The 7,120-nt window shown below is 39.4% G+C and overlaps 1 pseudogene; it reads right to left on the bottom strand.

The window, feature by feature from the left end:
- Window positions 1–5,479: 5,479 nt before the first annotated feature.
- LOC116089096 lies at window positions 5,480–6,487 on the bottom strand (annotated as a pseudogene).
- Window positions 6,488–7,120: the final 633 nt, after the last annotated feature.

Raw genomic sequence — 7,120 nt, 5'->3', positions numbered from 1 at the left:
GTTTTTTCATAAGAACTCATTCTTCATGAACATTAAAAACAATAAGGGTTTAAGGGGGTATTTTCCATCTCTTATATTTCAAGGGAACAGCTCTTATCCAGAGGCAAGAAACAGTTTATGCTAGATGATCCATTAATCCCTGAACCAAGACCATAAATGAAATGGTTTATGGAGAAAAGAATTAAAGAATTTACAGTCTTTGTCAAAACCTCAAAATAACTCCCATTACTTCTCTGTTTCAAATAAAGATTCACAGGCAGATCTAGAGAGTAATGATTTTCAAATTACAAAGCTTTATGTGCTTTTCAAATAGAGGAATAAAGCCAGGGAAGTCAGGCTCTTTCTCAAGGAAATAGGAAGAATGTTCTAGAAGGGGGCCATAAAAGCACAGCGGGAGAGAACAACCATTTGAGGAAGGACGGCTTATCGAAAATATTTACAGATACAGTAGAGCTGGTTAGTCTTAAGCCTTCATTAGTAGGATAATGACCCCCCAAGCAGCTTACACAGAGTGGAGGTAAGGTCTAGAACTTAATTATGAGAATAAGTCATCCTTGTCATTAGCAAAGCAGCTTGAAATCCAAAATAGTCTCTCTAGATATGCTTCTTTATTGCCGAGGCAAAGAGACATTTTCTTCAGTAGTGTGCCCTTTGGTAAGTTTCCAACACTGTAAATAACCCTTCATCCTCCATGTATGTATCTGTAAGTAACCCTGGAGCTCAGTGGTACACACACACACACACACACACACGCACACGCACACGCACACACACACACACACACACACACACACCAGCAGTGATCATCACTCTCTTAGTTAGTTGTAATTGTCAATTTGACTAGCATATAGTTGTCTGAAAGGAAAACATCAATTAAGGAATTGCTTCCATCAGTTTGGCAGTGGAAATACCTGTGGGGGATGATATCGTGATAAGAAAGGTGTTTGGTTAAGGGTCCCAGTAGATGGCCAAAAACTGATTCCAAGATCGTGGTTTTTAAATGTCGTGTCTAGATTTATTTTTTTCAACAATGTTACTTTGTTTAAAACAGACACTGAATCATCATTGATTCAGGTTGCAAGGATGACTTAAAATGCATCTAAATTTTTAGGTAACCTTTTCATTGAAATGTAAGCACACATATTGAAAAGTCTCCAAGTCTCTTGCTTCATGATAGCTTTCCAATAAAAAAACATGCCCATGTTAAGTAACAGGACATTTGTAGAATTACAGACGGTCTCTTGGGCCCTTTTCAAGTCACAGCCCACTCCACCCTCTTAAGGTCAAATATTTGCATATCCACCTGATAAATCAATAAACTGAGATCTGTGATGGATGAAGTTCCATCCTGCATAAATGATTTACCCAAGAGCAAATTATTAGTGGGAACATGAAAAGATGGTCTTCTGTAGTCCAGCCAGGTATTTTCTCACCAATCAAGTTAATTAAGTAACTGACATTAACTTAATGCCATCTAATTTAACTATACAAATTAACCCCAAACAATAGAAAACTACACTGATGGTCTCCAAAATGTTTTATTCAAATTGTTCCATAAAGAGAAAATGGAAGAATGCTCTAAAACTGTATATAAAGCTTGTATTAACCCGATACCAGAAAAAGACAAAAAAATTACCTATTAATCTCCCCTTACACATTACATATTGAACATTAGATATTATACATTACATACTGACGCAAGCATTCTCAATAAGATATCTGCAAACTAGATTCAAGATGAATGCATCATGACCAAGTTGGTTTCATTTCATGGAGGGTTGCTTCAACACATGTGTTTTAGTCAGGGTATGCTAGAGGAACAAATCCAAGGAGTGTGTGTGTGTGTGTGTGTGTGTGTGTGTGTGTGTGTAATCATTAAAGAAGAGATCATGGATGTAGAATCCAGGGGAGGAATTGGAAAGTTGGACTGGGGAGAATGTGGGGTAGAAATGATGTTGATATAGCACTTATATATGACATTCTCAAAACTTATTTATAGAAAGACATGCTTTAGAGGGAAGCAAAAGGAAGAGTCACCCATTAGGATAAAGTTACAACATATGTATCCAGCAAAGAGTTTATATTCAAATAACCATTTCAACTCACTAATCAACTAAATAAAAAATGAATAAGATTACAAAGATAATAGAACATAAAATTTACAAAAAATGACTTAAAATGCCAAATATGAAGATATTTCTATTTCACATTTCCCTATCAAGAAAGTGCAGCTGAAATCAACAAGACAGTACCAACCACTGACATAGTATGAAAGGGCAGATTGGAAGCTAGGGCACAGGACCACCAGAAAGGGAGATGGGAAGACATTTTAGCATGGTGAAACAGTCTTATATCTTCTTCTTAATTAAACTTCTTTTGTTATTTCCTGCAAGTGTAAATAATACGTGGTCTCCACTTGTTCTCATCTCCACCTTCAGTCAAGCCCTCTCTTCCCTGTTCAGTTCTCCACCCCTATGAAGCTTCTTCTCATTCAGATCTCTTTGTTTTCTTTGCATCCCACTGGGTTTCACAGGGATGTCTCTGTGGCCTTGGGATTAGAATGATCCACTGGAGTCCTGTGAGTGAGTATACCAGTGGTAACACTACAGAAGACAGTGGCTCTTCTACCCCAGAGTAAATCAGTAGAACATAGAGCCTGTCTTGTGTATACCTAGTGAAAACTGCTAAGTATGAAGCTGGCAAGTAGGAAATCACAAAAGAACAAGTTTAATTAAGGAAAAGATAGAAAATTGTTCTGCCATGCTGTGAGTTCATAGTTATATTTGCTATTCCAATCTAGAGAATGGGACCTCACTGAACTTTCCCTTATCTTCTGGCTCTTATGCTCTTTCCATCTTCTCTTCTGTGATGTTCCCTAGGCTTTAGAAGACTTAGTATAAATGACTTAATCTAGACCTGAACCCTCATCTGTCTTTACTCTTAGTATCTAGGGAGCCACGAGTGTCTGTATTCACTTCCATTTACTGATTAATGATGAAAGTAGCCTTTGTCTAAAGGTATAAACAGATAAATTATAAAATATGCATGTGTTCACATATGTGCTCATGCGTGCGTGCGCGCGCACACACACACACCCACACACACCCACACACACACAAACACTATTCACTCTAGAGTTGTCTGTATATGCCTGTATAGAGGAGTGTCCACTTGAGATTGGATAATTTATCAGGGCATTTATGTTGGAGTTGGTCTGGTGCTGCTATGTATCCAAATGCTAAATACTGTATCCTAAGTATAAACCTTGTTCCCCAAGTTATCCCTGATTGGTTAATAAAATTGCTGACAGAAGCTGGACAGAAGAGAGGTAGGCAGGGCGAGAGTTCCTGGGTTTGGAGTCTCAGGTAGGGACCAGGACCATGTGGCAAAGCAAGGGGAGGAAGAAAGACATCACCAAGAGGTGGTATAGACTATGAACAGGTGGCCAAGTAGGAGGAGCACAAATGGAAGAGATTCAAGTATTTATGCGGGTTTTAGCAGGGAAGTAGACAAGATATCTTAGAGGGTTGATATCTGTCCAGCTGTAATGCTATAAGGCTTATTATAAAAATAAAAGGTCTATGTGTCTTTCATTTGGAAAATAGCAGGTTAGGGAATAACTGTCACTGTAATGATTTCCTGTATTAATTAATATACACAGAATATTAATATTCATTATACATGCTCATTCATGGAGAAGACTCCCTTTCTCAGAAGCCATTAATCTTCATTTGTAGCTCTTCATCTAAGGGTGGAGTCTTGTGAGATTTCCCCCACCCATGTTGGCATTTCAGCTTGTATTCAGTTCTTGTTTAGGCAACCATATTATAAAGATTTCATGGCTGCAATTTTTGTATTTTAAAGGTACTATCTCAGTAGATATCCTGGTCCTCTGGCTCTTGCCATCTTCCTGCCCTCTGCTTCATCAATGTTCCCTGAGTGTCGAGTGGAGGGGATTTCACAGCAGATGTATCCATTGAGAATGGGCACCTCATGATCTGATTTTTGGTCAGTTGTGGATTTCCATAGTAGTCTACCTGGAAAGCAAACAACCAATGAAAAGGCTTCTTTGATGAAAGTTGAGGGTTATACTTGGCTGTGGGTATAAGAACAAGTATTTAGAATGCAGTTATGAATTGCCTGGTTTATAAAGGTGGCATAAGTAAGTTTCCTCTAGAGTCTATGTCTGCTACATGTAAAAAAACAACAATAATATAGAAAGTTATATTTGAAAATGTCAAAAATGAAAAAAATTAGAGGCAAAAAAGTTTTTAATTTTGATGAAATACATTTATCAGTTTTCCTACATCTTGTTTCAATAATAATGTGTATTACTAAAGATATCTTTGCTTTACCTCAGTTCACAAAATTTTTTTAGAACTGTCTTTTCCTAGAACGGCTGTAGTTTTAGTTTCTAAATTAATGTCTGTAGTCCATATCAACACAGTTTTCATATTTTAGGTGATGAATAGTTGAGGTTGATCTACTATACTGGTGTGCCCCAGCATAATTTAGAAACTGTCCTTGAGTTACTTTGGAGTGAGAGAGAAAGTGACTTCTTAAAGGACTAGTGAGGAAGTCGGTGAATACAGTGAGTGAGGGAGAGGCCATTGAGTGATGATGGAGAAAGGTAGGTTAGATCAAGAAAGATCTTATGAACCTTGTTATGTTTTATTTTATTCTAAGATAATTTAATTGCTTCAAAGGTTTAAGCAGACATTGCATGACCTGATTTTGAAATAAATGATGGTGATTGTGTTCTAACTGGTTTGGTAAGCTCACCCTCATAAAGGTTGCAGTTGGCCATGCGTTAGGAACCAACTTTGATTTGGTTGTACATTATTTTTTTCTTTTCACTGAGAAACATTTTGGCCCATGAGGCAATAATTCTCATTAACCTTTTCCTTCTCTCTTGGAAGAGACAATCAAACAAGGCCAATACACTGTTTTGGATGTTAGCTTCTATGTGTGGCTGCCAGAAGTTGTTGCCAAGGCTATTAAGGATTCTACCTGGTGCTTTACATCCTGGCTGCCTTCCTTCCTTCACTTTATTGCCAAGGCAAACACTGTGCTAGTACCAATAGGGAAAGACTTAAGAAGACCTCATGGTTATGAAAAATTGCATCACGTTAGTCATTATTATCTGCTGAACTTGAAGTACATGAAATAAAACAAACATGAAGTATTCTAAGACAGTGTCTTTACACTAAAGAAAATTATCAACAGTGTCCTGTCTTTTATTTCCATCAGACAGTAGTTATCCACCTGTGCTTAGTATAGTGGGTGTGTGTGTGCAGTGAATTTTATTGATGGTATTCAAGAGTAGAGAGGGCTTTTTAGGCCCCTCCTGTTTGTCATTATGGGGGTCTGGGATGGAAATTGTGAGGAAGATGCTCAGGGATGGGGGGCCAAGTTGGGACAGGGACTCCTCAGCAACTGAGGGCCTCTCTCTTGCTCTGTGTCCTTCTGGGGTGGGTTTCTTACTCCTTGGAGGACATGTAGGCCATGAGGTCCGCCACCCTGTGGCTGTAGCTGTATTCATTGTCATACCAGGAAATGAGCTTTACAAAGTTGTCACTGAGAGCAATGCCAGCCCCAGCATCAAAGGTGGAAGAGTGGGAGTTGCTGTGGAAGTCGCAGGGGACAACCTGGCCTTCAGTGTAGCCCAGGATGCCCTTTAGTGGGCCCTCAGATGCCTGCTTCACCACCTTCTTGAGTTCATCATACTTGGCAGGTTTCTTCAGGTAGCATGTCAGATCCACAATGGATACATTGGGGGTAGGAAAACGGAAGACCATGCCAGTGAGCTTCCCGTTCAGCTCTGGGATAAACTTGGCCACAGCCTTGATAGCACCAGTGGATGCAGGGATGATGTCCCGGCCAGACCCATGGCCATCACACCACAGCTTTCCAGAGGGGCCATCCACAGTCTTCTGAGTGGCAGTGATGGCATGAACCCTTCCATGATGCCAAAGTTATCATGGGTGACCTTGACCAGAGGGGCTAAGCAGTTGGTGGTACAGAATGCATTGCTGATAATCATGAGTGAGTTGTCATATTTTTCATGGTTCACACCCATCACAAATATGGGGGCATTGGCAGAAGGGGCAAATATGATGACCCTTTTGGCCCCACCCTTGAGGTGGGCCCTGGCCTTCTCCATGGTGGTGAAGATGCCAGTAGACTCCACAACATACTCAGCACCAGCATCACCCCACTTGATTTTAGTGGGATTTTGCTCCTGGAAGATGGTGATGGGCTTCCCATTGATGACAAGCTTCCCATTCTCAGCCTTGACTGTGCCTTTGAATTTGCCATGGGTGGAGTCATACTAGATCATATAGACCATGTAGTTGAGGTCAATGAAGGGGTCGTTGATGGCAACAATCTCCACTTTGCCAGATGCAGAGCAAAAGGCAGCCCCAGTAACCAGGAACCCAATACGGCCAAATCCATTCACACCAACCTTCACCATCTTGTCTACGGGACGAGGGTGACACTGCACAAGAAGATGCGGCTGTCTCTGGGAACAGGGAGGAAAGAGCAGAGAGCCTGTGTTTAGCATATTTTAATTTGCATAATGTTCTCTAGGCTCATTCATGTTGTTGCAAATGGCAGAGTTTGCTTTTTTAATAAAAAGGCTAAATATACTCATTGTTTGGATTTATATATTTGCATATAAGTATATTATATATAAAATTTACATTTTTATGTATTATATATAATAAGATATATAATAATATTTGTTTTATTCTAGCACCTTCATATTTTCAGGTCTTATATTTATATGCACATTAAAAATCTATTCATCTACCAGGGCTGGAGAGGTGGCTCAGTGGATAAGAGCACTGACTGTTCTTCCAGAGGTCCTGAGTTCAATTCCCAGCAACCACATGGTGGCTCACAACCATCTGTAATGGGATCTGATGCCCTCTTCTGGTGTGTCTGATGACAGCTACAGTGTACTCATTTATATAAAAAATAAATAAATCTTATAAAAAATACATTTAATCTATCATAAGCATTTAGTTTGGTTCCCATATTTTAGCTACTGTGAATAATACTGCAATCAACATGGATGTGCAATCATTTTCAACACACTGGTTTCAGTTCCTTTGTA

This window comes from Mastomys coucha, unplaced genomic scaffold, assembly GCF_008632895.1.
Source record: "Mastomys coucha isolate ucsf_1 unplaced genomic scaffold, UCSF_Mcou_1 pScaffold14, whole genome shotgun sequence".
NCBI lineage: Eukaryota > Metazoa > Chordata > Mammalia > Rodentia > Muridae > Mastomys > Mastomys coucha.
Note: the sequence above shows the minus strand (reverse complement) of the source record. Positions and strands in the feature narration are given on the sequence as shown.